Source organism: Mustela nivalis (genome assembly GCF_964662115.1).
Source record: "Mustela nivalis genome assembly, chromosome: 7".
Lineage (NCBI taxonomy): Eukaryota > Metazoa > Chordata > Mammalia > Carnivora > Mustelidae > Mustela > Mustela nivalis.
The window spans coordinates 143073985-143091544 of NC_139026.1; the positions used below are offsets into that span (position 1 = coordinate 143073985).

A 17560-nucleotide genomic window follows, 5' to 3' on the forward strand; every position below is an offset into this window, starting at 1 on the left:
TATTAAACTAATAAGTTAAATAAAAAGCAGTAAATGATGCAAAAATTATTTAACAAAATTACGCATTCTTGCCTAACATTTAAAAACAAGAATAAAGGATGCTCAACATAATAAATAAAACTCAAATGTCTTTAATTTGAATTTCTTGTTTAAATCTCTTCCATGTACTGATTTTTTTAAAAAATTACGGTTTAATTAACCAAATAAGGAATTTTAAAAATTATATCTGAGACAAAGATCTCAAGTAAGATTAAAATTTGACTAGGATTTTGTTACTATTAAGTGACAGATTTTTCTTCTGTTTATCTTTCCACTCTAGAGAATCCTTTTAACAAAAACCTGTCCTTGCTTTTATAAAATATAAACCTCTGTTTATAAAACATGCAGAAAAATCACAAAATATAGTTAGCACAAGAAATACAGGTTATAAACTATACTTACCACTAATCTCTTTGGATATAAATAATTCTAAAATAAATATGTTTCCCCCTTGTATAGAAATAAGTGAGAAAAAAAAGCCACCGATCACTTGTGTTCAGGCAGATTCAAAGGCGGGCTAAAGAATGCGAAAGCTTCACAGTGGAATAAAGGGAAGGTTTCAAGTGTGCCCTGATTGGAGGCTGTTGGCATGGGAAGCTGAAGGTGAGCTAAGCAGGGGTGGGATATCCTCTGTGAGTGGTAGGGGGGTATATATTTGGCTTGCTCTGATTAGTTCAAAGTTGGAAGCAAGGATAAAAATTAGGGAACTTGGCAGTTATCAATCAAGTCCTAGCCACTGTGGGTTGATTGTTAAAAAAGTTATTGTTCAGCTTTCTGGATTGTAAGGCCATTCTCCACTTGTATATTCATTCCACTTCTCATCCTTGATCCTCACGGTCTTTGTTCATTCTAGGTTACAGTAATACCACAGATGGCTCTTGCAGCTGCAAGAATTTACAAGCTTAATCAAATATAAGGTAGTTTTCTAAGCTAAATATAAAGCAGAAGTTTGCTTATGTTTTGATATGAACACAGGGAAGACGGCTACAAGAAAAAGGAGGATGTCAAAAGACTTCACAGAAGAATTAATATTTAAGTGATACTAAGCTGAATCAAAGAGACATAGCAATTAGCAAAGCATATGAGAGCCAGGAAGGCTTTTAGGGCAAAGGGAACAGCACAAGTTAAGCAGGAGTGAAATGAATTACATTCAGGGAACTGCAAGTAGTTCCTTATGTTTGGGTATCAAGAGAAATAACGAAGGGCAAGCTAAAAGGCCTTACATAAACGACTCTTATAAAGAGTATGGACTTGATCTTGAATGTATGGTGGCCCCAATCCACTATGGAATTTTCAGTAACAAGAAGGATGGCAGCAGGACTGGTTGGGAAGACTGGTCAGGAGGCAGCTCCCATATTGCTTACAATAGACACCAAGGGGCTGAAGCAATAGCAACAAAGTTAGGAGAAGCACATTAGAAAGCGGGCATGGGGGCGCCTGGGTGGTTCAGTGTATTAAGCCTCTGCCTTCAGCTCAGGTCATGATCCTAGAGTCCTGGGATGGAGCTCCTCATTGGTCTCTCTCTGCTCAGCAGGGAGCCTGCTTCCCCTCCCTCTCTTCCTGTCTCTCTGCCCACTAGTGATCTCTCTCTGCGTGTCAAATAAATAAATAAAATCTTAAAAAAAAAAAGAGGGCTCAGTGACAAAACTGGCAGATTTTTCCCTCTTCCTCCCTATGTCAGCTCAGTTTCCACCAAGGTTCCTGGCATAGTGAAATACGGTTCTACTAATAATAATTAGAAATAGATGCAGAAAGATCTTAAGATAATTAAGCAAACGTTTCCTAAATAATTATTTGTGAAAGATTAAAGCACACTGAGCCTTTTATTTCTCCCCCAAAAGCCTCTTCAGTGGAGCCAGATAACCCAAGGAATTGGTTTTTCTTGCCACTGCTGAAAAAGTAACGATGAAGAAAACAGTATGATTTTTGATAAAACACTGGAATGAGGAATTTAGGTGAAACCAACATGACATCTGAAATGCCTTAGAATTCACAAGTCTCAACAATACAAAGATACAGTATCATAAACAATGCTAAAAGATAAGAAAAACAGGACCTTCATACCATATGTATCCATGGATCATGCTGTTTAAAAACACGACTCTAGGTTAAGTGCTATCACATACTACATGCTTAATAAGAGCAACAGTGGGGACTGAGTTGAGAAGCATCAATTATGATTTCTCATAAGATTATTTTTAATCCAGTGCAAATATTCATTAGAGTAGTAATCATAGTGACAGTTAAAATATTCAGTAAATATGTCCTTAAGTTTTAAGAACATAAAACCAAAGTTATTCATTTTTTTAGTCCCTAGAATCAACCAAACTGACCTCAGAATGAATTTGATGTTTGAAAGCTGGAAAGAAAAATAGTTCTTAGGAATTTCAACTAGGTCAACAAACTGGAAAAATATTTCCAATCAGATGGCAAGATTCTTTCCAGTACAAGCTATAATCAGTTTTATAGCTATGCTATTTTTTCCCAATTCAATAACAAGTACCTATTTATTTTGAATACCCATGGAAAAAAAGAACCCAATAAACAAGTTGTGCCCAGGAACCATGTAAGATCGTGCCAACTTTTAAAAATCTTGGAAAGACATACAGTTATCTTTCACAGGGGTCAGACTCCAAATGTAATAGCTATTTTAAATCCTTGTGGGAAAAAAACTTTGATTTCATAAAACGTTAAAACTGTAAGTGGCCTTTCCAGAAGATACTAAGCAGAGTTCATTTCAAGAGGTATTAAAGGGTGATATAAGAAAGGACAGTCCTTCATCTTTTCCATAATTTTTGTCCAGTCCTTTTTTCATATATTTAAACAATTACAACATTTCAGGCAGAAAATAAACTAATACATGTAGAAACTAGCTTGGTGTATTAAATTGTGTTTCCTATTAACCCCATTGTGACTGTTCCTTAGCCTAACATCCATACTTCTTTTCCTGTCATTTGGTGTGTTTTTAAACAATGTAATGATTTTATTTTAATGTAAATGATTTTACACTAACTACTTTTAGTCTAACAAAACAATTACAATGGTAAAGAGAAAAATTATGTTAATTTATTCTTAAGCCAAATCATGTTTTCAATTATGATTTGTGTCACTGCCCTCCTCTGTCATGGCAAATAATTAAAAATAGCAGAAAGGTAGCTCAATGAACATTTTCAGGAAATGTACTGACAACATAAAGGAGATAATTCTTCCAATGAAAAAGGAAGAAAATGTAAAGATACTGCCTTATAATAAGGTATATATTTAGGGGTTTACAAAAGAACAACCAAAATGATTTAGCAAAGGAATTGTTTTAAAAAGCAAGCGAAAGGGGCACCAGGCTCAGTCAGTTAAGCATCTGCCTTTGGCTCAGGTCATGATCCCAGGGTCCTGGGATGCAGCCCCGAGCTGAGCTCCCTGCTCATCAGAGAGCCTGCTTCTTTCTCCCTCACCCCTACCCCCACTATCCCACGTTGTGCTCTCTTGCTATCTCTCTCTCAAATAAATAAATGAAATCTTAGCAAAAAACAAAACAAAACAAAAACAAAAAACCAAGCAAAATAGAAGGACTAAAGATAGCAATATAGCAGTCGAGGTTACTGACATCAGCAAGAAGACTTGAGGCACAGGACACCTAAAATATGCACGGTATAATTGAAAACTGTGTGTGATACCTCCAGATTTATAAGGAGAATTAGTTCCTATGTGGTAAAACAAGAAAATAGAGTAGTGCTGAAATGTGCTGCTAGACTAAGGAAGCCGGTCCCACACACCAGCAGTGCAACTCAAATTAATGCCTGGTCCTAATCACAAACTACTATCCATACCTCACAAACAGCTAAAATTTAAAATTTTAATCTGTAAATGCCAAGGGTACCATGAATGTAGAAATAAGGATGTAAACTATTCTCTGTAGTGAACATTTGTTGATATTCAGGGCACTCAACTACTCAGGTTATCAGTTTCTTTGCAAATTAGGCAAAAAACAATGACAAATGTTACTGAAGCCATTCATTCATTTGGGTAAAACATCCAATGTAGTGGACTGTTTTGACTACTTAGCATCTTTGCTATTAAGAAATTGTGTCTTCTCCCACTTTATAAAGGTTCTGTAGGAGCCCAAACTCATGTAGACTATTATCCCTTATCCTACTAGGGTTTTTTCAACTTTGTTATTTGTGAGCCCCAAATAGCAGATACATCTTGCAACATCTCTAAGTCTAGAACGCAGCTGAGCATCTATAATGTATGCTGTAAGCCAGCATACACACAGAAAATGTGGAATATTCATTTCATATAATGGAATATTATTTAGCAATAAAAAGGAATGAAATATTCATGCAAGCCATAATATGGATGAACTGCAAGATTATATATTGTGATTGCATTTACACGAGATGTCCAGAAATACAAATATATACAGATGGAAAGCAGGTTAAGTGGCTGCCTAGGAATGGGGGTAGAAGGGGGGACTGACTGCATACAAACTTGTAATATTTTTGGTGATGAAATGTTCTTTCAGTGGATTGTGGTAATAGTTGCACAACTGTATAAATTCACTAATACTCACTGAACTGCACACTTAAAATGGGTAAATGTTATCATATGCAAATTGCATCTCAATAAAACTGTTAACAAGTTGTCATTTGATGTGGGAACAAATAACCTTAGGAACTAATGTGGGTATCATTTTATTTTTAGCAACTACATAAATATTAATAATATGACAATCTTGAGTTATCAAGAACTGGATTAATTATTTGTTTAAATGCCCTAATTTGGTTTAAAATACGTTTTGAAAAATAGCCTATCCAAAAAGTTACATTCCCTTACAGGGAACAGGAATCCTTAGATCTGAGTTTATACTACAGCTAGCCTGGCTTAAGACTGGGCCTTTAACCCTGGTTATTATTCTACAAATTCATCAATTTTATTAGAAAAACAAAATTTACAGAGTTCACTACTGGTAGATCATAGGCACGGTATTATCTTTTTAAAAAAATTTTAAAATTTTATTTATTTGAGAGAGAGGGCGAGAGAGAGAGTGCATGCGTGCACATGATAGTGGGGGGAGGGGGTGGCGGAGACAAACAGGCTCTGGGATGAGTGCAGAGCCTGGCAGGGTAGCATGGGCAGAGTGTAGGGGTGGTGGTGGTAGTGGCTTGATCTCAGGATCCCGAGTCATAAACTCAGCAGAAATCAAGGGTCAGTGGCTTAACTGACTGAGCCACCCAGATGCCTCACAGTATTATCTTTCTACTATGGAGAGCATTATTTCAAATCTGTTAAAAGGAGTATGTTATAAAATCCTTAAAGGATCAGTATGGATTCAGACTCCTGTTATTCAAGCAGTGTATAATATTCAGTGGATCCTCCTAAGGTCCCAAAGGGCAGAAACATTATTATTTAAATGTCATTTACATCTAACAACTTAGTATTTGCATAGAAAAGCTCCTTAAATGTGGTTACATGAATGATGGTAATTGTTTTGCTGGTTAATGCTACTAATACATCCCTTTAGAGACATTCTGTGGAGGAAACATGGCAAACAGAACATTAAATTAGGAGTTAGGAAATACAGGACAAACATCTCCTAGTATCTAGCTGTGAAATTTCAGAGCTTCACACTCTCGTCTATAAAAGAAGTTGTGCTAAATTCTAAGGCCCTCTCGGTATTAAAATGAACAAGTCAATGTTTCTTAGAGTTAATAACAGCAGCAAGAAATTTAGGGAACGGCTGTTTCGTTCCAGGCACCATTCTAAGCATTTAGATGTTTATATGAGTTCTATGCATTGACTTATAATCCTTACAGCAACTCTACAAGGCAAGTACTTATAAATGAGGTATAATGAAGAGGCTGGCAGCACGCATCAATGAAACTGGTCAAGGCCTCAAAGATGTCAGTAGCAGTATCAGGATTTATATCCAATCAGTCTGGTCTAGCACTATGCTGTTAAAAAGTATACTACATCACATCTACAAGAGCTGTCAAGAGAGCTAATTGCTAATATTCTTTGATAGACAGTATATATGTGATAATTCTAGCGTTTCCTGCAAAAAATACAAATAATGATACCTAATATTCATGGAGCATTTGCTATGTCTAGGTACTGTTCTAACGCTTTATATAAATTATGTTGGGTAATTTTTACAACCTTATGAGATAGATACTGTAAGGTAAGATTTAAAGAGATTAAGTCTCAAGAACCAGACAGAGTCTGAGCCCAGGAAGCCTGACTGTAAAGCCTCAGATCTTTAAATACTAGTATTTTATTGGGTTGTGGGTCTTAGTCTAAAAGAATGTACATTCCCAGAGAAAACAATCAGGTGACTCAAAACCGGGTCAGAAGAGCCTCAGCATCAGGAAAAGGAGGTGAGGAAAGCAGGCGTCTTCTGAGCTCGGAACCCCACGGCGGGCCCTAGGGCTGTCAGTAGACAAGGTCCCTTCCTGCTACTCCAGAACAAAAGGGAGGGATAGAAGGGGAGAGCAGACTTGAGAAATCTGCTACAGAACCTATACAGAAGCTTGCACTCTGCTGGATTCTAGCTATTTCTACTCTTTCTCCCCCCTAATTATCTCTCTCCCCTGCCACAGCCTATATCAGTCAGCAGTCCCCACACATATGATATATTCCCCCCCAAAATCAACATTATATAGTATATAATCCTATATTTAACTTGGTAGAGACTTAAAAACAGTAAGTCCTCTATCTCTCCCGGATCTGTACATCCTAGCCGTTTCTATTGCGTAGTTTATTCTCTGATCTAGCTCATTGCTTGGCAGGCCAGGAATAATTATTAGTAATGCGTATAGGTGGAAGTGAGCTCCAGACCTATGCGTCAGGCTGATTAAAGGGTGGGCATGATTGCGTACATATGCATGTGCATACACACACACACAAACACACACCCTGTACTGACTAGTTTCACTTTAAACTCCTGACTGTAAATTTCAGGTAGGTCTTCACTTTGGCCCAGCAATGCTATTACTTGTCACTTTGTCACTTCCTCTCCACCTTGTCACTTCCTCTCCTACTCTTGGAAGTAATTATTTCAAACTTTTCTCTCTTTACTCTTCCAATATGCCCTCCTCAACCCTACCTCACTTTCAGCTTATGACTTTGCATCTTATAATATTATATCCCCCACATTTACATTGTTCAATCTACCGATACACCCTAAACAACTTCTTCTCTTTTTGTTATAATGTATAAGCTGTATTAACTAAGACCAAACCTTCCATTTATACACTGGGTTATATATTCTATATATTCTCTTTACTACTCTAAAAGAAGCCAAAGACAAAACACAGTAACTTCAAAAAATACCGAATAATGAGTTATGAAATGTAAACAGACATTCCAACAATTTAAAAATTGCTAGAGGAAGATCCTTCCTGAATAAGGGCACATAGTCAGTGTAATAAAAAGTCTTAAGGAAAAGCAATTGTGTGATCAATGGATTTGTGAACAGAATTAGCTGTTCATTTTCAGAGACTATCTTTACGTGAGTGAACTATTAACAAACTATGATTATTTGGACTTAGGTATTTTGCAGGCATTTACTCTATAATGAAGTATTGCTGTCAATGATAAAAATTTGTGCTTTCAAATGAAAATTAGAATTTTTGAAAACAGTATCCATCATTGTGAGTATGACATCTCAACACTTAAAAGCTTTTCAAGTGAGACTGGTGATTATATAAATGACTGTGATTTATTGATAACATGTAACAGTATGTATCAACCTTTGGAAGAGCTACATAACTCAGTACACCAATACTTTCTAAATGACAAATACATAGTGTCACAAAATCATGGTAAGTAGAGCAGGCCTATTAAAAAATTTAAGATAGTGGATTTTAATGTAACAGAGAATGAAGAGTTCATTCCAACATTTCAGATTCCAAACTGCAGCCAAACTTTAAGAAACCACCACTTGCCAAGTTTTGGTATATTATCAAAGAATATCCACAATTGTCTGAGAAGACTATTAAAGAGCTCATGCACTTTGAACTAAAAATCTGTGTCAGGGTAGATTTTCTGCATAAACTCATACACTTCATTCTCTATAGACTTCATTTTTATATGCTGCAAGAAGCAAATGTAAGAATCCTGTTATCTTTTGTTAAGTTAGATACTAGAAATCTGCAAAACTTATAAAAACTCCAGACTTCTCACCAATTTGTTTTTAAAAATCTTTATTTTAAAAAATATGTTGTTTTTGCAAATATGTTGTTAGTGGGTCTGACTGCTAAAAGAAATTTAAGAAATTAACCATTTTAAATAAATATAATCCACATCAACACAAGCTCTTTGGTGTCCTCAGCAATTTTAAAAAGGGTACAGAAGTTGTGACAATGCAAAAACAAGAACTGTTGCCCTAGAAAAAGCCTGTATAGGTCCAGAAAGAAAATGTACACCAAAATATACCTTATACAATATACCAGATAAACTCCCTATGAATTATGGAAAAAGACTTAAAACTATTATAGTTAATAAATTTCACTGCATAAAAATATCATATTTAATTTCCTTCCATTTTTTCCTAACCTTTTTACTATAAAAATGTGTTGTAATATATTGTCTTGCACATACACCCATATATACTTGTACCATTATTTTCCTAAGATATAAATTCTTATACATACAGCGCTCAGCTTAAATATATGCACTATTAAAATTTTGTTTTATCTGCCAAATTTCTTCTACATTCATCTAATGGGAGTACCAGAGGAGAGAAAGGAGCAGAAACTGTATTTGAAGAATTTATTTCTCAAATTTACAGAAAAACAATAACTACACATCCAGAAAGCCCAGTGAACTCTAAGTAAGATAAACTCAAGAGGATCCAAACACATACCACAGTAAAAATGGTCAAATGTAGGAGACAATTTTAAAAGGAGCAAGAGAAAAATGACTTGCTACTTAAAGGTAATTCCAAGAAGATTAATGGCTGACTTATCAGCAGAAACTACAAAAACCAGAAAGCAGTGAAATGCCATAGTCAAAGGGCTCAAAGAAAAAAACTATCAACAAAGAATCTTATATCCAACAAAACTATCTTTCAAATATGAAGGTGAACTAAAGACATTATCAGATACAAAAACTGAGAAAATCTGCTGTTTGTAGACCTGACTCATATATTAAAGGAAGTATTCAGGCTAAAAGCAAGGAAGCCTACATGGTAATCTGAATCTACCCAAAAAAATAAAGAGCACTAATAAAATCAGTTTAAATGAGAAAAAAAATTCATAAAGAAATTAAAATGCCATAAAGTAGAAAACATTCACTTAATGCAAAAGAAAGCAATAAAGGACGAACAGAGAAACCAAGGTTACATATAAAACAAAAAGTAAAAGAGCAGGCATAAATCAAACTATATCAATAGTTAACATTAAATGTTGAGAGGAGTAAATCACCCAATCAAAAAATAGACTGTTAACTTGGATCTTAAAAAAAGAAACATAGGGGCACCTGGGTGCTCAGTGGGTTAAAGCCTTTACCTTAGGCTCAGGTCATGATCCCAGGGTCCTGGGATGAGCCCCACATCCGCATCCGGCTCTCTGCTCAGCAGGGAGCCCGCTTCCTCCTCTCTCTGCCTGCCTCTCTGCCTACTTGTGATCTCTGCCTGTCAAATAAATAAAATCTAAAAAAAAAAAAAAAAAAAAAAAAAGAAACATAATCCAACTATGTATCATTGACCTTTGAACAACGTGGGGTTAAGAGGATGTCATGACCCCTCATCTATGAGGTCAAAAATCCATGTTTAATTTTCATTCCCGCAAAATTTAATTACTAACAGCCTTGTGTTGACCACAAATAAGCCTAAACTATAACATAAACAGTAGATCAGCACATATTTTGTATGTTGCATGTGTTCTATACTGCATTCTTACTATAAAGCAAGCTAGAGAAAATGTTATTAAGAAAATCATAAGGAAAAGAAAATATATTTACAGTACTGTAAAACATCCATGTATTAGGGAGACCCATGCAGCTCAAACCCATGTTGTTCAAGGGTCAACTGTGCCACCTATAGGAGACATACTTCAGCTTCAAAGATACAAATAGCTTGAAAGTAAAAAGAAAAAGATATCATGCAAGGAGCAAACCACAAGAAAGCTAGACTGGCTAGATTAGTATCAAACGAACTAGACTTTAAAACAAAAAACAGTTGCCAGAGATAAGGGGGGCAATTTTATAATAATAAAAGGCTCAGCCCATCAGGGAAGAATAGTAATTACAAATATATGTGTATCTAATAACAAAATAAAATATAGGAAGCAAAAACTGACAAGAAATGAAGGGAAAAACAGACAATTCAACAATAATAGTTTCAATACCTCATCTTCAATAATGGTAGAATAACTAGAAGATCAACAAGGAAATACAAAACTTGAACAACCCTATAAACCATTTAGATCTAGCAGCTACCTATAGACTACATCCAAAAGAATATACATTCTTTTCAAATCCATATGAAGCATTCTCCTTGAGAGACTATATTCTATGGCACAGAATAAAATTTAGTATATTTAAGGGGATATAAATTTAATATATTTAAAAGGATATAAATACAAAATATGTTCTCAACCACAGTTGAATGAAATTGGAAATCAACAACAGGAAGAAAATTGGGTAAGTAATAAATATGTGGAAGTTAAACAATGCACTCCTAAACAATCAATGGGGCGAAGAAGAAAGCAAAGGGAAATCACAAAATAATTTGAGATTAGTGATAATGAAGACACAAAATATCAAAACTTGTAGGATACAACTAAAGCAGTGCTTGAGGGGAAATTTATAGCTATAAATAACTATATTAAGAAAAAGATTTCAAATAAATACTTTTCCATTTAAGACAATGGGTAAAGAAGGGAAACTTAACCTAATACAAGCAAAAGGACAGAAATAATAAAGGTTAAAGCAGAAATTATTGAAAGAGAGAATAAAAGAACAGTAGAGAAAAATCAATGAAACCAAAAGCTGGTCCTCTGGAAAGATCAACAAAATGGACAAATGTCTAGGCAGATAGGACCCAAATTGCTAGAAACAGAAATAAAAGAGGTGGCATTACCACTTACCTTACAAAACTAAAAAGGATTATAAAGAATACTATGAATAATTATATACCAACAATATTAACTTAGATGAAATGAGCAAATTTCTAAAAGACACAAACTACTGAAACTGATTTAAGAAGTACATTTTTAATAAGGGAAGAGACTAAACTAGCAATCAAAAAACTATCCACAAAGAAGGGTGCCTGGGTGGCTCAGTGGGTTCAAGCCTCTGCCTTCAGCTCAGGTCATGATCTCAGGGTCCTGGGATCAAGCCCCACATCGGGCTCTCTGTTCAGCAGGGAGCCTGCTTCCCCCTCTCTCTGCCTGCCTCTCTGCGTACTTGTGATCTCTGTCTGTCAAATAAATAAATAAATTAAAAAAAAAAAAAACAACTATCCACAAAGAAAAGCCCAGGTCTAGATGACTTTATCCCTGACTCCTACCTAACACTTACAGAACTAATACCAAGGGGTGCCTGGGTGGCTCAGATGGTTAGGCATCTGCCTTGGGCTCAGATCATGGTCCGGGGGTCCTAGGATCCAGTCCTCCAGGTCGGGCTCCCTGGCAGGGAGCCTGCTTCTTCCTCTCCCTTGACTGCTCCCCCTGCTTGTGTTCTCTTGTTCTCTCTGTAAATAAAATCTTTAAAGAAAAAAAAAAAAAAAAAACACATCTAAAACCAGTTCTTCATTAAGTCTTCCAAAGACTCATGAGACCAGTATTACCCTGATACCAAAACCAGAGAGATACTGGAAAAATCTTACAGACCAATCTCTTGTGAATGTAGATGGAAAAAATCCTAAAAAAAATATGAACAAACTGAATCTAACAGTATAAAAGTTATACACCATGACTAGGTAGGACTTCTCTCAGGAAGGCAAAGTTGTTATAACACCTAAAAATTAATGTAATTAATTAGTTTTTTCAGTAAATTTTGAAAAGACCAAAATTGGGGTTGGGGAAGAGAGGCATTTGACAAACTCCCACATACTCTCAAGATAAAATCACTCAAAAAACTAGGACCAGAAAGGAACTTCTCAGTCTGATAAAGGCATCTATAAACCCCCACAGCTAACATCATAGTAAAGGTGAAAGACTGGATGCTTTAGCCCTAAAATCAGAAACTAAGGATTTCCAGTCTTGAGGATTCTATTCAACAGTGTACTGGAGGTTCTAGTGAGGGCAATTACGGAAGATAAAGAATTAAGGTATCCAGGTGGGAAAAGAAAAAATACAACTATTTTTACTCATTGATGACATAATGTTGTATGTAGAAGATTTTCAAAGAATTCACCAAAAAGCCCCCATCACTTATTAGAATAAATGAATTCAGCAACAGGGCTGGATACAAAAATCAATTGTATTTTTATACACTTGAAATTATGAAATTATAAATGAAGTTAAGAATTAAATTCCATTTGTAATAGGACCTGAAAGAAAAAAAGTTTAGGAATAAATTGAACAAATAGTACAAAAGTTATACTCTGAAAACTACAAAATACTGCTGAAAGAATTAAAGAGCTAAATTGTTGGAAAAACATTCCTTGTTCATAGACTGGAACACTTAACATTGCTAAGATGACAATATCCCCCACAACTGATGTGTAATTCCAATCAGAATCCCAGCTGACTTTTGTAAAAATTGACAGGCTGATACTAAAATTCACATGGAGGGGCGCCTGGGTGGCTCAGTGGGTTAAAGCCTCTGCCTTCCGCTCAAGTCATGATCTCAGGGTCCTGGGATTAACCCTGCATCATGCTCTCCTAGGCAGGGAGCCTGCTTCCCATTCTCTCTCTGCCTGTCTCTCCACCTACTTGTGACTTCTCTCTGTCAAATAAGTAAATAAAATCTTAAATAAAATAAAATAAAATTGACATGGAGTTGCTAGAATCCCAAAATAGCCAAAACAATCATGAAAAAAAAAAAAAAGCTGGACTTGTATGTATGTCTGGATATCAAAGCTTACTACAAAGGAATGATAATCAATAAGGTGTGGTGCTGGCATAAGGATATACATCCAGATCAAGGGAATAAAGTTAAAAGTCCAAAAATAAACTAAGATACCTATGGGCAACTGGTTTTTTGACAACGTGCCAAGCCCATTTGATGGGGAAAGAACAGGTTTTCCAACAAATGGTGCTGGAATGACTGGATAGGCACAAGAAAAAGAAACAGTACCTCCATACTTCACATCATATCTAAAAATTAGCTCACATGGATCAAAGACCTAAATAAAAGAGCTTAAACTGGAAAATCTAGGGGTAAGCCTTCACAACCTTGAATTTGGCAAAGGATTCTTAGATGTGACACCAGAAGAAAAAGCAACAAATGTAAATAAATTGTACTTCACTGAAATCAAAAACTTTTATTCTTCAAGGGACAACATCAGGAAACTAAAAAGACAACCCAGGGAATAAGAGAAAATATTTGCAAATCATATATCTGATAAAGGACTTGAGGACACATAACCCAATTTAAAAAAACGGGCAAAGGATGGCCCACCAAAAATGGCCACAGGATTCCATTCATATGAAATATCCAGAACACGGCCATACAGAGACAGAAAGTAAATTAGAGCTGGGGATAAAGGAGGAGGGAGGGGTATTAGGGAGGGGATAACTGAAAGGCATGGATGGGGTTTCTTTTCAAGATTAAAAAAAATTTTTTTTCTTTTTATTAACATGTATTATTTGTCTTGGGGGTACAGGTCTGTGAAAAAAAAAAAAAAGGTTTAAAATTAACTGTGGTGATGGCTGCACATACCTGAACACATAGAAATACACAGTACCTTTTAATGGGTAAAATTGTATGTATGTGAACGCTGTTAAAAAAAAGTCAATCATACTTTCATTTTTCTTCTGTTGTTTTTCTTTTTTTTTTTTTTTATTTGACAGAGAGAGATCACAAGTAGGCAGAGAGGCAGGCAGAGAGAGAGAGGAGGAAGCAGGCTCCCTGTGGAGCAGAGAGCCTGATGCGGGACTCGATCCCAGGACCCTGAGATCATGACCTGAGCCGAAGGCAGTGGCTTAACCCACTGAGCCACCCAGGCGCCCCTCTTCTGTTGTTTTTCAAATTAGTGTACAGTGAGTTTACCTACAGAGTTTTATATTTAACTGATTTACTAGTCTTTCTCCTTGTGATTTCTGGATTTGATATCAGCTTAGTTATTTCTTGCTCCATTATCAATTGATATCACCCTGTCATATTTTATGTTTTCTAGAAAATAGAATATGGATCAATTACTTCCCTTTATGGTTTGTCTCCAAGTTCTTCTCACTTCATTTCTATCCTCATGCTGCCTGTGTTACCACCTTTTCCTCAGCAGACCTCATTTCCACCCTCACACACAAAAAATGGGAGCCTCAAATTCCTTCTCACAACCTCCCCCATTCCCCAAAACTTACCAAGTATACCATCCATAGCTCTTAGTCAGGCTAAATTCTCTCTCCGCACTTAATTTGAATTCCATCCTTTTCTGCCTTCTTGCTTAATCACCCCTTCTCTCTGGTCTCTTCAACGTCTCCATCTACCTATCTCCCAAGGGTACCAAGTTTATCCCTTAAAGAGTCTGCCCCACAAAACTCTGTTGTCTCCTTCCATTATTTGCCTTCCTTTTGCAGGGAAACTTCTCGAAGTACAACGCACACTCAATATTTGTTTTCCAAGATCACTGCCAGCTCTCAGTTTCAAACACGCATCATTTTTCATCCAGGATACTGCAGACTGACTTCCCACCAAAGTCAATGTCTATATTCGGGATTTTTAATTTGGTATCCATAATTGGACTGCAAGGGACCACAAATCTGATATTTTATGTACATCAGCACTTTTTTGGGAATCGTTTTTATAAGACTTAAAGAGTGTAATGACCTCAAATGTTACCTATTTTTCTCAAGGAAGGCAGAATGACTTTTTAAAATGCAAATATGATCGTGTCATTGGCTTGTCTTTCAGTGTTTCCCCATCACCTTGAAGATAAAACCCAAACTCTCAAGGCATGCAGATCCTGAAGATCACCTTGAAGATAAAACCCAAATTCTCATGGCATTCCAGATGTGGCTCTTATCTCTTTAGCATAATCTTGCATCACTATCCCTAAGTCCTCCACCTACACAATTAGCATCCAGTCACAGCCTAGCAGGTATGCTACCTCAAACTCACACTCACAGCCTTTTAGCATGCTTCTCCCCCATATGAAATCACCCATTCACACCTCTCCGAACTGGTCCTCCAAGACTCACGGATTTCAACAGGAAATTATTTTCTGTTCTTTTCTTAAGTGTCCCTTTTATTTGCATCTATGGCATCCTGTGTATATCTCTACAGTAACTTTTATCACAATTATAATTATTAACTTATTATAATTATTATCTTTCTTCCCTATAAAATTATAAACTCTTTTAAAGTAAGGATATCCATCTTCTACTTCTCGTGTCTTACATATTTCCTGAGTAAATCATACCTCTCTCTCTTCTTAAACCCTGCAAACATTCTAAATTCAATATTTTAACTAGTCTATGATTGCCAGATTTAACGGTCTTTTTATTCCTTACCTTAGACTTTGTAGTCCTTATCAGTAACATTTGACATAGTCTATCATATCCTCTTTCTTGGAATATTCTCCTCATTTGCCCTCCTAGATTCTGTTATTTGGTTCTTTTCTTACCTCACCAGCTGCTCCCTGAGTATCCCCTTTACCCTGACCTTTAAATGTTGGGAGTGCCTCAGCAGTTAGTCCTCAAACTCTTCTTTATTTATACTCACTATCTATGATTTCAAGTCTGTTTGCTCACAACTCTCAAATTTGTATCCGGTTACACAGGTGGGTTTGCTTTATGAAATTTAACAAGCTGAACACTAATGATCTTTGTACCCTTTCATTCAAGTTTTATAGCTCAATAAGAGGTTAAAAGAAGAGAAAAAAGCAAAAAAGAGAGTAATGACTAGAATAATGTATAGAATTGTTGAATCACCATATTGTACACCTGAAACTAATAACTCTATGTTAATGACACTTCGATATAAGAAAAAAGAAAAAGGAAAAAAATGGTGATGAACTCTTTAATACGAGCCTCATAACCTACCCCAAAGCAAACTTTTCTCATAGTCTTCCTTTTCCGAGAAGAGTAAAACCCATTGTTCTAGGGCTCAGGCCAAAAACCTCAAGAGAGCTCCTTCCACTTTTTCCTTTAATTCCAGTTAATCCATCTGCAAACTCTGTCAGCTGTGTCTTCAAACACATCCCAAATATGAATATTTTCCACATGTCCCACTGTGATATGATGTCTCAGTGCAGCACCCTCCCGAGCTGGTGTCTGCTTAGAGCAGTCGCGGTCCTTGTAAATACACATCACATCGTGTCCTCTCGCTTCCCAACCCACTGATTCAAATGTCAAGTCCTTTCAGTGGTCTCCCAGGTCCCACCTGATCTGGTCCCAGCCATCTCTCTGACCTCATCCTCTGCCCTTCTTCCCTTTGTCTCACGCACTCGGTCACCCTGGCTTCGTTGCAGTTCCTTAAACATAGCACATGACTTTGTACTTCAAGGCCTTTGCACGTGCTGCCCCTCTCTCCAAATAGTCCATGGCTTAGTTCCTTAATTTACTCAGATCTCAAATGTCATCATCATCAGAGAGGCCTTTCCTTTATTTAGCTCTTTAAAAAAAAAAACCAATGCTACCCTTTCTTATGTCTATGCAGCAGGCCACCTGACATTTAATGTATTTGATTATTGTCTTTCTCCCCCGGTCAGAATTTAAGCTTCAGAGAGCAGGGACCTCACCTGTGTTCTTCACCAGACCCGCCAGCATCGACGACGACCCTGGAGGTGCCCCACAGTTTACGGAGGGAACGTGGAATGCATTTAGGAGGCCTGTTTGCTATTTCTGAAACTCTGCTTTCCCCAGCCGGTCTTTCCTTCCGCTCCTTCACTACCTCTTAAACAGAGGCTGCGATCAGTGCCAAGATTTTACAGCGCATACTAAGACAAGGAGTCCTTTAAACTTCAAAATAATAAAAAAATCAGTTTCTAATGGGGAAAAAAACCCAAACCCTAGATTTCTGCCGCGTAGCTGAACAATGGGTTTATAAATGCGTTCCTGATTCAAGGAAGCCGTCGTGGCTCCCAAGAAGGGCCCGGGACAGGACCCGCAGGTAGCGCTGGACGATGAATCGCGCAGGGGACCCCGTGAGATGGGCCTCGGGGACTTCCGAAGTGACCGGCGTCGGCGGAATTCTCACGGACAACCGCGGGCGGCCGCCGAGCGCTCTCCGTGCAGGGACTGGCGCGCCGGGGACGTGCATCCTCCGACCCAGCTGCACTGCGGACGGGGCACTGGCGTCGTGTCACGGGAGCGACGACAGGGCGGGCGGCCGCCAGCAGCGCGACGGGGAGCGCGGCTCCGAGCACTCGCTCCCAGCGCCCCGTGCGGACACGCGCGCCCCGTGCGGACACGCGCCC

At 37.2% G+C, this 17560-nt stretch overlaps 1 protein-coding gene across 1 annotated transcript in view; it reads right to left on the bottom strand.

Annotated features, from left to right (window-relative positions):
• Nucleotides 1-17560, bottom strand: part of NET1 (neuroepithelial cell transforming 1) — a 59283-nt gene that overhangs the window by 40953 nt on the left and 770 nt on the right. The window lies entirely within an intron of this gene.